Raw genomic sequence first — 17,552 nt, forward strand, 5'->3', positions numbered from 1 at the left:
GCGGAGTCTGGGATCTTGCCAAGGTTTCTGGCCTGAGCCCCGAGTTGAAGGAATTGGCATTTTCCGAGGCATCAGAGATGGTGGAGGAGCAGGGCAAGGGACAATATCAAGAATTTATTTTGTTTCGTTTTTAAAACACTGGTATATAAGCTGTATTAAAAGGACAGTTTCCTTGGTGAGTGGTGTGGTTCCGTAGGTACCTATCTGACCTCGGATTCAACATGCTATCCACCATTTGCAAAGTCTGAATCATACCATCAGGATACCGTGAGGATTATTAAGTGTTTTTCTAATGTGCAAAGATCAGACTATCTTAAAAACAAAATGGTGGTACATAAATAATCTGTCAAAATACAGCTTTTCCCAGGGCTGCATTATTATTGAAATCTTTGTCTTGGGGACTTCCCTGGTGGTCCAGTGGTGAAGACTCTGCGCTTCTAACGCGGGGGGCACAGGTTTGATCCCTCGTTGGGGAACTAAGATCCCACATGCCACAAGGTGCAGCTGAGGCGGGGTGGGGGGGAAGAAATCTTTGTCTTTATCCAAAAAAGATTTCTTTTGTGTGTGTGAGTGTTTTCGGTAAAACTTACACATTTACACAGTTACATTTACACAACTTTGCATGTTAACTACAATTTCAGAAACAGAGACCTGGTTGACATAAAGAAGAATTTATCTGGGGTTTGTTGGGACTGTAGCTCAGGGGAGACAGATCCAAGAAGCACTTGAAGTGTGCTCCGCTGGACCGCAAAATGGGGGAAGCTTATAAAAGGCAAAACCTGCAAGGTTACATAAATTGTCAAGAATTAGGATTGGAGCTGACAAGAAGAAAGGGTGCTTGTTACGCAAGGATTGATTGAGGTGCAAAATGATTACATAGTTGTGAAGCTGGGCTCGAGGGACTTCGAAACTAGGAGGTTGCAGCTAGCAGCTGCTAGCAGATATTGTTTCGAAAGCTGGTGTTATCCTTGAACTTGATACAGTTGAGAAAGTTCAGGATCTCAGTGATGTAGGAACTAGTCTGAAACCACACCCACAGTGGCCACCTGGCTCCATGTTAGCTGCCCAAACCGTAGTTTCTCCTTTTCAGTTTTTAAATGACTTTAAATATATCAAGTGTAATAATGATTGTATATTTGGTGAATTCATTTAGCTCCTTTTAAACATTGACAATTGGCATGATGGTGGGTCCAAGTCCATTTCAGTCTCTTGTCCCCTGGGATCTGCAATCAGGAAGGAAATAGTAGATGTGGTTCCTTTGCTTTTGGTGAGTCCCTCTTTCTTCTTCCTTCAGTCAAACTAGGAATTGTCTCTTCTTGTCCCCTCTCAGCTTAATGGGATCCAAAAAAAGAGCATGCAAGTTGCTGTGGACTGTCCCCCATCCCCAAATATTATTTTTCATAGGTTGAATTATGATGGCGGATGCACACTGTATTAGTATTATTTTAACAGCTTTATCGAGGTACAATTTACATACCATGAATTGCACATATTTAATGTATATGATTTGATGAGTTTGGACATATGCAAACACCTGTGATACTATCACCACAATCACGGTAATAGACACGTGCAACATCGCCCAAAGTTTCCTTGTCCCCCCCGTTTTGTTACAAGAATACTTAACATGAATTTTACCCTTTTAACAAAGGTGAAGTATGCAATGCTGTATTGTTAACTCTGTGCTCTATGTTTTACAACAGATCTCTGGAATGTATTCATTTAGCATAACTGAAGCTTTATTGAAGGTTACCTTTTTGACCTTGAAGTCCCTGGACACACCTTGATATAAGTAAAGCATAATACGACTAAGTGCTTTCATATAAGGACGCACTTGTCAATCTTGTTTTAATCAAACAGTAGTATATCTTTTTGGCACATAAAGAATTGGTTTTAGGAGAGAGGCACCATCTTGTTGTATATACTGTCTTTGATCCAGACAAAATGCAGTGTTGGTTGAGGGCTGTCTGAGCAGCAGACAGGAGCAGTGACCGGGGGTCAAGGCAACCAGATCAATGTTAGCTCTGCTGTTAAGTTGCTGTGTCGTGTTTGGGAAGTCGTTTTGCCTCTCTGAACCTCAGTTTCCTCACCATTGCCTCGGAAACTAATTGGGTTTTCATAAGTAGTCAGATTATATGACCTGTAATATACTATGCTTCATTCCTAAAGTGCTGCTATTTCATGTTGAGGCTTTGACCCAGGAGGAAACTGTGCTGACAGACGGCAGGCATCCCTAAGTCCCAGTGCAGGTCCTTCATCTCAGAGGATTCCCCAGGAGAAATGGTTTTCCACAAGAAGGACAAACCAAATTCGAAAACTGAGTAGCCACCTTTCCCTGATGGTGGATCAGAGTGTCATATACATGTGCACAGGGTAGCACATATAGATAATGACTTCCCAGGAGGACTTCTGTTTACTTGCTTGTTTTTTTAATTCAAAGATGATTGAGAATTTCCTTTCCCTGTCTTACGACTCAATATGTGTTTCACTCTGAAATTTGTAATCTTTCTGTATGAAAGAGGTAGTGAATAGATGTTCTGGGGGATTTAATGATTATCTGGTTTACTGAGAGTAAGGCTATATTTCTTGCCTAAATTTAGAAATGAGAATACAAATTTAGCATGAAGAGGTTTGGACTGAACCTGTCTCTTGGTGAAGCTGGTGTAGATGAATATGAGGGCGTGGCCTAGCCCTGTCCACCTATAGATACTTCCTCCCTGCCTCCCCAGTTGGATGATTTGAAATTCTCATAGCTTGATGAGATTACAAAGCAGGAGCGTTGCCATGAGAAAGACTCCATGTAAACATATTTGCATTTCCTGAGCCTTGAAGGGCTACGTCGGCTCCTGTTCTGGACTTCTCTTCACAGCATATTAACATGGGATGAGTTTGGGAAATAAGCTAGCTCTCACCTCATACACTTTATAGAGGAGAAGGGGATGAGATTTGGAGGAGTGTCAGTGGAAGGAGAATAGCATAGGGTAGTACAGAAAAATATAATACTGGGAGCATCTGGGGAGGTCAGGATCCTCAGATAAGGTATGCTACAAAGTGGAGAGAGACTGAGAAAAGTGTGTATGTGTGGGCATGCTGAGAACTTCGCCTGCTTCCCAGCTTTGTCTATGACATTCCTGATAATGGTCTTTGAATTGTAGTTCCCCTAAGAGTATTATTCATTCATTCTCCTTGAGGAGAACAAGGATACCACACTTTTCACATCCAGATGTGTCTGACATGAGGAAAGTATATCAAGCATATCAGTGACACTGAGAAAAAAAATTCTAGTCTTAAAAGGAATTTAGAAATGGATAGAAATATAAACATACATAACATACTATCAAGGGGCCAATTCTCCCTGAACTAATTTATATTTTTATACAAATCAAAATACCAAAGGGATTTTTTTTTTTTTTGCGGGGGGAGAAACTAGCCAAGCTAATTACATTGTTCATATGAGAATATAAGCGTGTGATAGGACAGTTCTTCACGCAGGTTCGGTGCGGTATTAGGAGGGTGCAGAGTGAAGTCCTTGCCTGAGCACTGCTGCAGGGCAGTCAGTCCGGTGCTTGGACGTGTGAGCTTGGGAGGGAGGTGGCCTAGGTGCATGTCCTGCCTTTGCCCCTTATTGGATGTGGGATGTTAGGGAAATGATTTTGTGTTTCTGGGTTTTGTCCTACTTTTTCATCTGGGTATTACGGTAGTGTTTATCTCAAAGAATTAGTGTGGCGATTAAATGAGTTAACACATGCAGAATGCTCCAAGCAGCATGAGTTAGCAGCAGCCTCAGTCCCTCCATCAGCGCCCACTAGTGGAACAGAAGGGAAAGTCAGAAGTAGACCCAGATACCCCTGGGGATGTAGTATATATTACAGGTGTGCTGAAAGTCAAGGAAATCATTATTCCGTAAATAGTATTCAGAACACTGACTAGCTATCTGGAAACAAATGATAGACACGCTTTCCTTAAACTAAAAATAATTTCTGAGGGGTCAATTATTTAAATAATAAAAATGAAGACATATTTTTCCTTACGAAGTTAAACATACATTTACATTTGACTAAAGAATCCAAATCTTAGGTTTTTATGCATCTTGGGTAGATACTTATGTCTGCACTAGGGCTTGTGCACACATGTTCATTGAAGCTTATTCCTGATAGTCCAAACAGAAAACCACACAAACGTCTAACAACAGGTGGATGGATGAACTAGTTATGGTCTATCCATACAATGCAATACTTCCCAATGCGAAAAGGAACAGTCTGCTGACCACACAGCAACATGGATGAATCTCAAAAGCACTGTGCGAGCTAAGTGAGATAAAACAGGCACAGTGATGAGTACCTGCTGTATTATTTCATTTATATGAAAATCTAGAAAAGGCAGAGTAAAGACAATGAAAGTAGGTCAGTGATTGGAGCTGGGGTTGGGAGGAGGAGAGTGAATGCAAAAAGGGAACTTTGGGGGGTAATAGAAATATTTTATATCTTGATTGTTGTGGTTATTCAACTGTATGCAATTGTCAAAATTCATCCAATTGTATACGGGTGAACTGTATGCAAATTACATTGCCATCAAACAGAAGTTATGGCAGTTTTATCACATGCCCCCAATATTCTTTTACACTCCTCCCATCAGAAGATGTAGTCAGTATTCTTCTCCTTGCATCTGGGCTCTGTGATTGCTTGACCCATAGCATGTGACCTTAAGAAACTGGCAGCTCATCCTGTCTCTCTTTTGAGACCCTTGCGTTTTGGGAACTCTCCCTCCAAGCTGACATGGAGAAGTCTCATCCAGCAGGTAGAATCCACTGTCAGATGTGTGAGTGCAGAAGCTTTTGAGATGAGTCTGGTTCCTGGCACCGTCTGACTGCAGCCATATGAGAGGTCCTCGGTGAGATTCATCAGACGAGGCCAATCTCTAGAACCATGAGAGACGATAATAAAATGATGGTGGTGGTTTTAAGCTATTACGTTTTGGGGTGATTTATTATGTAGCATCAGGTAACTGGAACAAAAGATCTGAAAGAAAACATAGGAAATTAAAATAAATAACTCATGAGGGGAGAAGCTTTTTTTTTTTTTTTTTTTGCTGTACGCGGGCCTCTCACCGCTGCGGCCTCTCCCGTTGCGGAGCACAGGCTCCGGACGCGCAGGCTCAGCAGCCATGGCTCACGGGCCCAGCCGCTCCGCGGCATATGGGATCCTCCCAGACCGGGGCACGAACCCGCATCCCCTGCATCGGCAGGCGGACTCCCAACCACTGCGCCACCAGGGAGGCCCGGGAGAAGCTTTTTATGCATGGTACAAAGTGGTTAAGCCATGGGAGAAAAGATTGATAGGTGCATCAATACAAATTATAAATTTTTCTACCATAAAGAAAGTATCAAAGGACAAACTGGGAAAAGTGCCTCATATGCAACATATAGTGTTTGTTTTACTATGCCATGACCATTTACAAATCTATAAGAAAAACTAGCAACATTGTAGAAAATGGGCATAGCACATAAATAAAAAAAGGATAAATCAATACAGCTTACACAAAGGTGGTCATCCTTATTTATAAGAAATACAAATCGCTGTTACAAAACAATACCATTTTACCCACAACATTGGTGAAGGTTAAAAGATTACTCAAATTATTAAAATTGTGAAGTAGTTCTCCAGTATATTCTCCTTGGGTGTGTAAATGGACTCAGTCCCCTTGGAGGACAATTTAATTTTATCTATTAAAATTTAAAGGAGAACTTTTGTGTTAGGTAGATAATACTGGTTTCACTAAACAGAGGTTTAATTTTTAGTCAGTGCATCAGGTTTGGGTTGGAGATTGTGTGCCACACAGTCATTAAAGGATCCAGGCTTTCTCCTTCTAGAGTCTTTGTAATACTGTAGGATTTCAAGGACTTCACTGGATGGTCCACATCTGGCTGTTAGAAGATGGAAGAGAGAAGGATTGTGGGTAGAGAGTTTGTGGCTAGACTTAGAAGTGGCATATATATTTGTGTGTGTGACTGTGTGTGTGTGTGTGTGTGTGTGCACGCACGCACACGCACTGAATTGCCTAAATTATGCTGGTGAGATGCTGGTGGTTTGGTGCTTTTTAGGAGGATTCACTGAAAATGATCAAGTAAAGTGCATTTGGGAATTGGATTTAGAGATTGAACATTATACAGAGTTTTTTATTCCTTTCAACCAACCCTGTCAGGTCTTCTTTCTGAATTTCTTTTACATTACTGGGCAACTTTTAAAAGATGTCCTGAGTCTCAGAAATCTGCTTCAACTATTTCTGCAATTTGGAAGCTTTGAATTTTTAAATAAAAAGGCACAGTAAAATATTACGCTCATTTGTGTTAGGAGAAATGAGGGAAAAATCACAAATGATTTAAGAATAAGTATTAATATTTCAGGCCAACATATTTCAGGCCAACATCTTTCATGGAATAAAAACTGCTTGTAAATTTCTGGTTCTTCATGGTTCTCAATAAATGTGTGGAAAAGTACATTTAGATTTCATTTGTTTCCATAACTGATTTTTTGGAGCATTGTTAGTAAAACATATTTTGATATCTGTCTCCTAAGAATCCTCTTAATAAGAGACCCAAGGGTCATATCGTTAAGTTTTTGTCTGTATTTATTTGAATCAAAAGCTAAAATTGGTAACAAGACAGGTTTAACAAAATTACATCTTCCCAATTATATTAAAGAACGCAATCAGGAAAAGTAGATCTGAAGCATCCTTAGTCAAACATAATTAGGTGCGCTGGTATAAAATATTTCTCGCTGTTCTCTTCAGTAATACCTGTGTTCCACTTAAACAGATTTTTACCCACTTTTCATGCTGCCACATGCGCTCTCATCTTCGTGGCTGTGAATGTGAATGTTTTTCCTCATATTTTGCACCAGAAAAATAGAACTGCTACTCATTAGCCAACGGCCAGGTCAACTGTTATTCCCTCTATAAAATCATTGCTATTCCATCATACCGATTGTTTTCAGAAATTAAAAAAAAATACAAGAGGCTTTTACTAATGAGAGCATCATACAAATTTTCAAAATAAATACTATTATTTTTCTCCTGCTCAAGTAGAACCTGCATTTGTCACCTTACTTTAGATCTTGTGACTCCTATGATACTCACCCCTTTTAAATAGCCTGAACCTGCATAGGGTTGGATTAGTCTCTTTTCCCTCCTGGTCTACCATTAGCATCCCAGGTTGCCTTAATGCTCCCAGCATGTGGGTTATGGTGAAAGTATGCAACTCGACAGAAAAGTTTTCTTTTATCCTTGAAATATTAATAAGAAATCAATTCTACTCAGTACAAAAAACTAGAAAATAGTGATTCCCAACTAAGGCAGTTAATAATTGCAGTCTGCTATACCAGGACATGTGTCCTGAGTTGTCAGGTACCAAGGTAAGAACCAGGATGGAGGAAGCAGAGAAATTTGGGCAAGAAGTCACAATAGAGAAGACTATGCTGATGCGCAGAGCGAGGTGTAAACTTTAATGTCTGTCCATGAGGTTGACAGCTGAGACGGTTGGCAGAGTAATAGGACCGTGCAGTGTGACGATATAATTTATCAGTAAAGCCAGGACACTTGAGAATGAAGAGGAGTGCTGTTAATAAATACACCAGGATTATAGGCATCAATTAGGACCTTCTGAGGCAAACCAGTCCCAGACGAGTGTAAGGTCATCATAAATTAGGTAGAAGGTGGAAGAACTAGACAACAGGTAGAATCCATTTTACCTCAAGCCAAAGTTCATGGGAAAATTTTCAGAGCTAAGTGGGGAAGAGAAACCGGGAAGCAAGGACAGTCAGTTATAAAACAGAGCTTGATGAAGCCAGCATAGTCTGTAAGTGGAGTTCAGTCCCCGGAGAAAAGTTTGTAAAATGGAACACAACGTATGCACCAGAATTACCCTGCCTGTGAGGTGAGGGAGTGGGTATTTTGACACCAATTCTTCAGAGTCATTGAGGGCTGCTTCTTGAGGTGCATTCTTTGGTGTCTGTTGGCAGCTTTCTGAGGATCTGAGGAGAAAAGCTTGCGGGAATAGAGGTGCAGGTACTGGCAGCTGGACGTCTATGGGAGGGTTAAGGGCAAGTCCTCCATGTCAATCAACTACATGTGGCTATGGTCCTGGTCTAAAATTAAGTGGCCATGATGGCTAGTTTTAGTTTGGGAAAGATAAGCTAAGCTAGGCCTTCTCTTCTAATCATTTCTGATTATTCAGTATCTCTGTGAGGAAGCAATTTGTGCTGAATGGTGCTTGTTGGATAGTTTTATCCCAGATCGAGGAGAGTTTAAAATAGACTGTAAATATTTTAAAATATTTCAGAGGTTTTAAATTCAAATCTCATTCTCTAATTGAATATGAGGCAGTTTTCTCAGGTGGTTCTTTACAGTGTTAAAAAAAATACTATTTTTATGTAGAACCAATGGGTGAGAATCATTGGAAGAAAATATAACAACTGTCTCAAAATTCCCACACTTTGAGGGGAATATGTAGGTGGTTGTTTGAGAAGCTAGTCTTTTACATTTCCAAACTGATAACCTGTTTAATTCTGAGACTACTGTAGTGATCATATATGTATACATTTGTCCAGACTCAGAAAATTGTATACATTAAATATGTGCAGTTTTTTTGTATATTAATTATACTTCAATAAAGCTGTAAAGAAAAGAATTTAGACATTTTCTTTACTGTAGAGAAAGGTTTTGAGCAAAATTCTTTAGATGGTCACTTCCAGTATGGTGTATTTAATGTTGTTATAATTCGTGAGGCTAGTTTTTTCCTGTGTAATTTTTAAATTAAAATATTCCACTGAGTGGAATAAGTAAAGTTAGAAATCGCTGTGTACTTTTTATGTTTGCTGATTTTCAAACCTGTTCCTTTAGCACCACGGCAGTGGTGTGGGGCTTAGAAGGGTGTAGGACGGATCTGATTAGGGAGATCTGGGGTCAGGGACCCAGGGCAGTGAGAACTTCGCTTTTGGAACTGAGAATCCAGACATGTGGGTGGAGCCTGAGCTCCAAGGACCATGGGGAGGGGGTAATACAGAATATGTGACTGGACAGACAGAAGTCAGTACCAGGTATATGCAGCAAACGTGGAATATATAATGTGTGGAGGTCCGGGTTTGTGTTTGACAGTAGGTAGGATTCCAGCCTCAGAGCTAGGATTCAGAGTCAGTCTCTTGGCCAAGGCACAGAGTTGGGAAGAAAGTAAAAGCAACTCATAAACCCATTTCTGTAAAGAGCAGTTCTCTGGAGCTGGGTATGAGACATCATGATGGGAAACCATCCTTAAAGCTGGATGTTGGCTCAGGAGCCTGGCAGAGACCCAGTGACCAGGATGGGAGCCCTCAGAAATGTCAGGAAGACATTCTGACAAAGATGAGTGGATGTTGACTCATTTTAGACCTCTCAGTATCCAGAGCTAAGGGTAGAGTTAAGTCTGCCTTTGTGGATTATGTTCCAGCTGAGTGTGGAAGAGAAATACAGCAGCAGGGAGGCAGACACATCAGTAGGTTTGGTTTTAAAATAATTGCTTGAAACAGTGTTTCCCGAGGATGTTTCATGAATCACTATTTCTGTGAGTTTCTCTCTGAAATGAGAGCTTCATTCCTACAGTCAGGCTGGGAAACGCTAATTACCTTTACCCTTTCTTGAAGAATCACGATGGACGTTAACAGGCTAAAAACTCTGAGAATTCCCGTAGTCAAGATTTTTCCATCTGGCACCTATGACTGTCCCATGGAACCAAACTTCTGTGTAATGCACATTGAGAGTGGCTGGATAGAGGACTCTCTCTGAGTCAGCAGTCAATAAAGGCGGGAAGTAGCTTTGTAAAGTTTTGGGAAGACTTCCATGGGTAAAAGCTAGAAACACTCTTTCAATTGCATCTTGAAGACATAGAGAATTTGGTAAGAGTCTTTTGAGAGAGGAAAACAGATTTTGGTTCAGACTAGCTTCTGAGTGTGTCATTAAGATAAAGGCTGTTGAGAGGCGAAGGGTATCCTTGCTTTATTCATTTGTGAACAGCAATCAGGAAAGAGAAGATACCAGCTTGATTGCGTCGGTGTGGCTCTAACTAGGAGAGGAACAGGAGTGGAGGAAGGCAGGTGTTTCTGGTGCTTCTGTTTCAGCACTTCATCTCTTATCCCTAGTGAGAACCAATCTTCATAGGGACTGGGCTGAACACCTGAAGGAGACAGTAACCAAAAGGGAGCCTGTGCTGGCGGTGGGAGTTGCGGCAGCTGCAGGCCCAGATCAGACAGCGTTCTCCGTGAGTGGCTTTTAGAAGACACAGCCAAGCCTTTAACATTGGCTATCACATACTCAGCTAATATTTTCTAGCAGTAACCTAATGTTAAATATTAATGTATAGGTTGTTGCTGTTCAAATATTATTTAAAATCCATGTTTCTTAGAAGCATACAGCTAAAAGAATTGTTTCTGATTCATGGTATCCCTGGTGTGCCATGTGAGACATAAAATTTTTGCTTTGACTGAATTTGTTATTTTTTTTGTATGACGTAAGTTGTACTGTTTTGAAGATTCATTCTGCTTCAATTTTTCTGGCTCTCATCAAGAAATATAAAAATATGCATCTTCAAAATTTCATATTTGATCAGGAAGCTACCGTACAAGTATATATCGTGAGTTTGTGTATGTGTCTATTAACTAGATATTTATATTGACAGCAATCACTCCATCTGTCTGTTGATTTACAAAATGAGAGGTTATGTTAAAATTTATTTTGACTAGGGGAAATCTCTCTATTTGTATTTTTATACCATAAAAATGATTTTGCTCTATATTTATACAAGTATTTATAAATGGTCTGTTATATTATTTATATCTTGGCCTGATTTTAATAAAGGCATTTGTAATTATACATATGTGGACCTTAGGTATACCGGGTATAGGTTAAGGTATGTATTTAAACTCTATTAGGTAATTTACAGGTTTTATAATGTTAGAAAAGAAGCATCTGATTCACCTCATTTATTTTGATAAACAGCATATTTTGTGCATATTTAAAATTAAATGAACCATTAAATAGTTCCAGTGAGAAGCTGCTCCTTTTATTTAGTAAGGTTTCAAAAATCTTCGTGAGAGAAAAGTAGTTGACTTTTGTGCCAGTGTCTGAGCTATAATTCAAGGAGATTGTTCCGTAACTCAGAAGTCATTCCTGCTTTAAACACAGTTCCAAAATACATATTAAAATGACTGTCCTTAAGATCTAATGACTAAATGCGACCAAGGTTTGCAGGATTTGTAGTGTCTTTTATGTACTTCTATTCTTCACGTCCTTTCATTTTTCAGTGCAAACAGACAAACTGGACCACTCTGCTATTACAGAATAAAATAAAGGGGTCTAGAACCATAAAATATCTTTAGCTGAGACCTTTAAACCTTTCAGCAAATGTTAATTAACTGTACCTCCTACCAACCCTGTGAGTAGTCACAGTAACTATATTAGAATACCGATTTATGGGGAATAAAACTGAATAAACAATTGAAAGAAAAAAAAATCCAGTTCATAGCTTCTCTGGCTGTAAATATTTTCAGATACGTGAAATACAATTGTACTTATTTAAGGCACTGAATTCCAAGTCTATGCTGCTCTTTGCATAAAGTGCTTTTATAATAGTTTATATTCAAAAAGTTACATTTTATTAAAAAGTGTTGTGGAATCCCTATTACAGGTAAAACGATCTATTTGATCATGTGGAAGCTTTAGCCTTCAGTCAGCTCTGCTTTCAAATGGTTTACAGTCTGGAAGCAGAGGGTGGAAGTGGTTTTGAGCAAGCTTGAAACATGGGACAAGGAAAGCACAAGGCAGTATTTTTCTGCACCTAATGTAGATTGGAATGCATTTTTAAGGTTAACTTAATATATGTCCTACAAACAGACTGTACCGTCTTTATTTTTTATTCCCCTGTGCTATACAGTAGTTTCTCATTAGTTATCTATTTTGTACATAGTAGTGTATATATGTCAATCCCAATCTCCCAATCCATCCACGCCCGCCCCCCCACCCCGTATCCTTATGTTTGTTCTCTATGTCTGTGTCTCCATTTCTGCTTTGCACATAGGTTCATTTGTACCATTTTTCCAGATTCCACTTATGTGTGTTAATATATGATGTTTGTTTTTCTCTTTTTGACTTATTTCACTCTGTATGACAGACAAATACTGGTTGATTCCACTCATACGAGGTACCTAGAATAGTCAAATTCGTAGAGTCAGAATGTACGTTGGTCAATGCCAGGGACTGGGGGTGGGGGGCAGTGGGGAGGGGGAAGTGGGAATTAGTGTTTTATGGGGACAGAGTTTCAGTTTAGGAAGGTGAAAAATTGGGGAGATGCATGATGGTGAGAGTTGCAGAACAATGTGAATGCACTTAGTGCCGCTGAACTGTACAGTTAAAGATGGTTAAAATAGTATGTTTTATATTATGTGACTTTTACCACATTAAAAAAACAGAAACACAAGGCAGAAGGTGGGTTGCATTGAGGTAGAAAATATCTTCATCAGGCAGTAGGGCATGAAATATGCATCTTAGAGAAGTTGGGCAACTGGTGCAGTTCAAACGTCAGACGCGGCGATCTCTGAAAAGGGACAGATGAAAGCAGCACAGTGTGGAAAAAGAGGAAGCAACAGAGGGTGCTCAGAGGTTTAAAGAACAAAAGCTAGACGGAGAGCTGAAGGGACTTAGCGATGACAGGGGAGCAGAGAGAGAGAGAGACAAAAGGAGAGAAGGAGCCCGCGTGCCTAGAGCCCTTGCTCCACAAGAGAAGCCACCGCAGTGAGAAGCCTGTGCACCGCAACGCCAGAACCAAAGCAGCCAAAAGTAAAATACAAGAAAGAAATTAAGAAAAGAAAAAGAAGAGACGCAGTAAAGAAAGATCAGTTCCCTTGCCTTCTGTTGTTGTTGGGTTGGAGGGTGTTTGATTTATGTTTTTTTTTTTTTTTTTTTATGACGCTGTCTGGGCTGAGACAGGCCAGGCCTTTAATGAGACGCACTGTGAGCACTTTATGAGTTTGTAAACCCAGAAAGCCAAAGAAGCTTTTGATGAAGTTTTAGGCTGGAAATCAGGTTTTCCTTCAGCCTCCAAAGCCTCCCCATGCTGGAAGAAGTAGGAGGACTTCTGAAATGGGAGGGGGAGAGGATGAAAGTCATGCTTAAGTGGTTCAGGGTTTTTTGCCTGTTCCGCTGGGGAGGGGACCACAACTGTGAGTCAGTTAATGAAACATTAGAGCACCTGATGGGTGTCTCGTTCTACAGGAGATGAGACAGTCTTGTGGAGAGTATAATATAGGCAGAAACGTGGGGAAAAAAAGAGTTTTCATCAGAATATTCCACTGAAATGTAACAGAGGAAGGAAAGTCTCAGAATTGGAAAAATGCCAGAAAGTTAGTGAAAGTCTCCAATGTCCATCACTTAGGAGTTCTGTGACCTCAAAGACACAGAGAGCTTTCATTATGTGCCAGCATGCCTGATGGTCCAAGAAATCGTATAGGGCAACATAGAGCGTTATTGAGAATTTGGTGAGGGTTAAGGGTAGAATTAAAAGGCAAGGGATAGCAGTGTGACAAACATTTACTGTGGACAGGGGTAGGCATGTTTCTCCTCCCCTACTTTAGGACTCCTGGGGTTCAGCTTTGGATTGCATCAATGGCTGTTGACTGAATATAGGAAATAGAAAGAAAGAGAGAGAGAGAGAGAGAGAGAGAGAGAGAGATAACAGTACCACCATTTAGAAAGCATGGAATACAAGAACAGGAACAGCTTTGTTGAGGAGTGATGATTTTTTTATATTGAATAGGTTGCTTTTGAAATTCTGGTTGACCTTCAAGGGGGATCTCTCCAGCAAGTAGAATTTGGAAATCAATGAAAAAAAGTTAAAGCTAGACATTTCATAAATGAAATATTTAGCTAATATAGGGTAAGATCAACACAGCAGGGACTGAAGGACCCACGTAGAGGAGATGTAATGTTAAAACCTTGGGAAGAGCTGCCTTATGAAGGGGGGCAGAGGAGGGGCTGCTGCTGAGAAGAGTGGTTCAGAGATGAGAGGAAAGCAGGGCGAGGTCAGTGGCCAATAAAGAAGAGAATATTGAGGAATATGGAACAATCACCAGTGTTACACACACCCTCTCCCCAAGGGAAAGAACTCCTAGGAAGCCTGTCTAATTACTGCATGGAGATCAGAGTTGAGAGTCTCTTGGAGAAGTGTTCAGCTCCTTCAGGTCCACGTGTTCCTCCTTCCAGTCCGGCCACCTACGAATGCACAACCAAGCTGTCGATCTCCCTCACCCCCATCTGGTGGTAGAGCAGAGACAGACTCCCATACTAAACACTCCCATTTGGAAGGAAGAGAGTGGAAGACACATAGCATTCACTTAGCCATCACAGTGATGAAATCCTACCGGGCAGGTATTATGAGATCCCCCTCTGCTGGCTGGGGAAGGAATCCAATAAGATCATGATTCTGCTTTCTTGAAGTTCAGAAGTTTAGAGGTAAAGAAATAAAATCTTCATTATTCACAGGTGATGCGGTGGCATGTATAGAAAGTTTGAAAGAATCTATAAAGTCATGGGAATAACAGATGGATTTAGCAAAATTGGTAGAAATTAGATTAATAACATAAAATTAATTCTACTTCCATGTCAGTAAAAAAAATGACAAATGAAAAGGTTTTTTAAAGAGATATCGTTTACAGTTAACACAAATAATTCAAATACCTAGAAACAAAACTATTGAAAATGAAGCTACAAAACATGAGAAAAACTAAAGGAGAGTTAGGCAGATTGCAAGAAATGCTGTATTCGTAGATTGTAAGACTAAGTATTGTAAATGTGTCAGTTCTCCACGAATTGATCTATAAATTATGCCATCATAGTAAAAATCCCTATAGGACTTGTGTGTGTTTGTGTGAACACTTAATAAGCTAATTTTACAATTGTATGAAAATTCAGAGCACAAGAATAGACAAGGCAATCTTCAAAAGAAGAATGGAGCTGGAGTATTGACCGGGTATTGAGACATTGTAAAGCTATAGTAATTAGGATAGTATAGTATTGTTAAAGATACGTAAATGAATGTAGCAGAGTAGAAAATTTAGAAACAGACCCCGAAGAAGGTGGATTTGATTAATGAAAAGATGGCACTGGTGTGTGGTGAGGGAAAGGTTGGTCTTCTCAACAAATGGTGCTACATCATCCCAATATCCACATGAAACAGTGTTTTAACCAGACATGAAAATCACTTCCAGATAGATTGCGAATCTAAATGTGAAAGGTAAAACAAGAGAGCTGTAAGGAGAAGACATCGGTAAATATCTTCACGATCTTGTCATTAGCAAACATTCTTAACTAGCATGCAAGAAAAAAGACCTATGAAGAAAAAATAAATTGGACTACATTAAAATTTAACACTTACTTTCAACAAAAGACACTTTTAAAAGAGTGTTGCAGGGGGGAAGCCACAGAGTAGGAGGAGGTGTTTGTAACACATATAACTGACAAAGGATTCTTACTGAGAATATATAAAATACTCCTAGAAATCAATAAGAAAAATGCCGTAAGCTCAAGAGAAAAATGGGCAAAAATCTTCAACCACTGTAAAAAAAAAAAAAAAAAAAAAAAAGAGGATAACCAAATGGCCAACAAATACATGAAAGGGCACACAACTTCGTTAGTCATTAGGAAAGTGCAGATTAAAACGGCATGGAGATAATACTCCACATTCGGTAGAATGGGGAAGAAAGAATATACCAAGTCTTAGCAAGGATGGGGAAGAATCATCATACACTGTTGTAAATTGCTCTAATCACACTGGAAAACTGTCTGGCACCCTCTCCTACAGCTGAACATATGCATACCCTGTGACCAGTGATTTTCCTTATAATTGTGTACTTAAGAGAAGTGTGTGTGTGTTCACCAAAAGCCAGGCATTATAATGTTTCTAGCAGCACTGTTCAAACTGGAAATTACCCAGATGCCTATGAACATTAAAATGGATCAATCATTTTTCATATATTCATACAATGAACCCTTCAGCGCTGACAATGAACAACTACTGCGGCACACGACCACGTCACTGTATCTCAGAAATGTAATATTGAGGGTACCAAAAAGTAAATACTATAGGATGCCTTTTAATCAAATGCACAAATTGGCAAAATTAGTTAGTGGCGTTGGACTTGGGGATACAAGGTACTCTTGAGAGGAAGAGTGAGAAGGAGTGTGGGAGCTGGAAGGGTGGAGGTGTGGAGTGGGTCCTTTTGTGCTGCTATTTTATGTCATTGATCTGTGCTCTGGTTCCGTGAGTGGGTTTGGTTGGTGAAAATCCATTAATCTCTGTACTTACGACGGGTATAATTTTCTCTATTTAGGTTTTACTTCAACAAAAAGTTATTATGTGATTCCCAGCAAGATAAGTGTAGCAGAAGTAGGAAACTGCACATAGAAAGAAAATCCTGATTACCTTCTAAAATAGTGGTAGGAAACACATATTCATATTCATGCCTTCATTGCCTAATAAAAACAAACACATTGAATGTGATTAAGATTCTTTCCCTCCCCCTCTGGGATTGTTTAGTAACATTTACATGCAAATATCTGGACACAAAAGCAGGGGTGGGAGCATTCAAAAATGTGACTCAAAAGTTATTTTTGTTTTTTAGGCTAAGGTTGACATATACATTCATTGTGGACTGAATGCGTCCCCCCCCAATTCATATGTTGAAGCTCTAACCCCCAATTTGGTGGTATTAGGAGATGGGCTTTGGGGAGATAATTAGGGTTAGATTAGGTCGTGGCAGTGAGGCCCTGGTGAGGGGATTAGCAGCCTCATAAGAAGGGGGAGATGTCTCATTCTCTCCCTTCTGTGTGAAGACACAGCAAGAAGGTGGCCTTCCACAAGTCAAGAAGAGAGCTCTCGCCAGAACCTGACTGACACTGGCTCCCTGATCTCAGACGTCAGCCTCTAGAACCATGAGAAATAAATATTTATTGTTTGAGCCCCTCCCAGTCCATGGGACTTTGTTATGGCAGCCTGAGCTGACTAGGACACATTTTACTAAAGGCTTTAATGAAAATACTAGTTCATGGACTAGTTAATGATTAGAGATGGAGGATTAAAATGTGAATTAAAATTTTCTATGGGCAGTGAATGGAGTTAACTGAAAAATTTGCCTCAAATTTACAAACTTTAAGTGGTAGCACTGATTCAATACATTAGCCCTGTGTAGACACAGTCAGTCATTAGATGTTGCCATGTTTCCCAAACCCATAATTGCTAACATTACTTAGTCATCCTGTGATATTCTTGGTGGATAACTATTCATCTTCAGGACCTGTGGGTTTCCTAGGTTTCTGCCTAGAAACTCAATTTACTTAGGTCCTGGGCTTTCCCCACTGGGGCAGAGGTGGTACTTGTGGGCAAGCATTTGGGGGTATCACTAAATGGCCTGGTGCCTGAATTCAGATCACACCAGGAAGGATGGCCATGTTTCGTCTACAGCATTGTGTCTTCTTGA

This window comes from Mesoplodon mirus (assembly GCF_964341445.2).
Source record: "Mesoplodon mirus genome assembly, chromosome: 3".
Lineage (NCBI taxonomy): Eukaryota > Metazoa > Chordata > Mammalia > Artiodactyla > Ziphiidae > Mesoplodon > Mesoplodon mirus.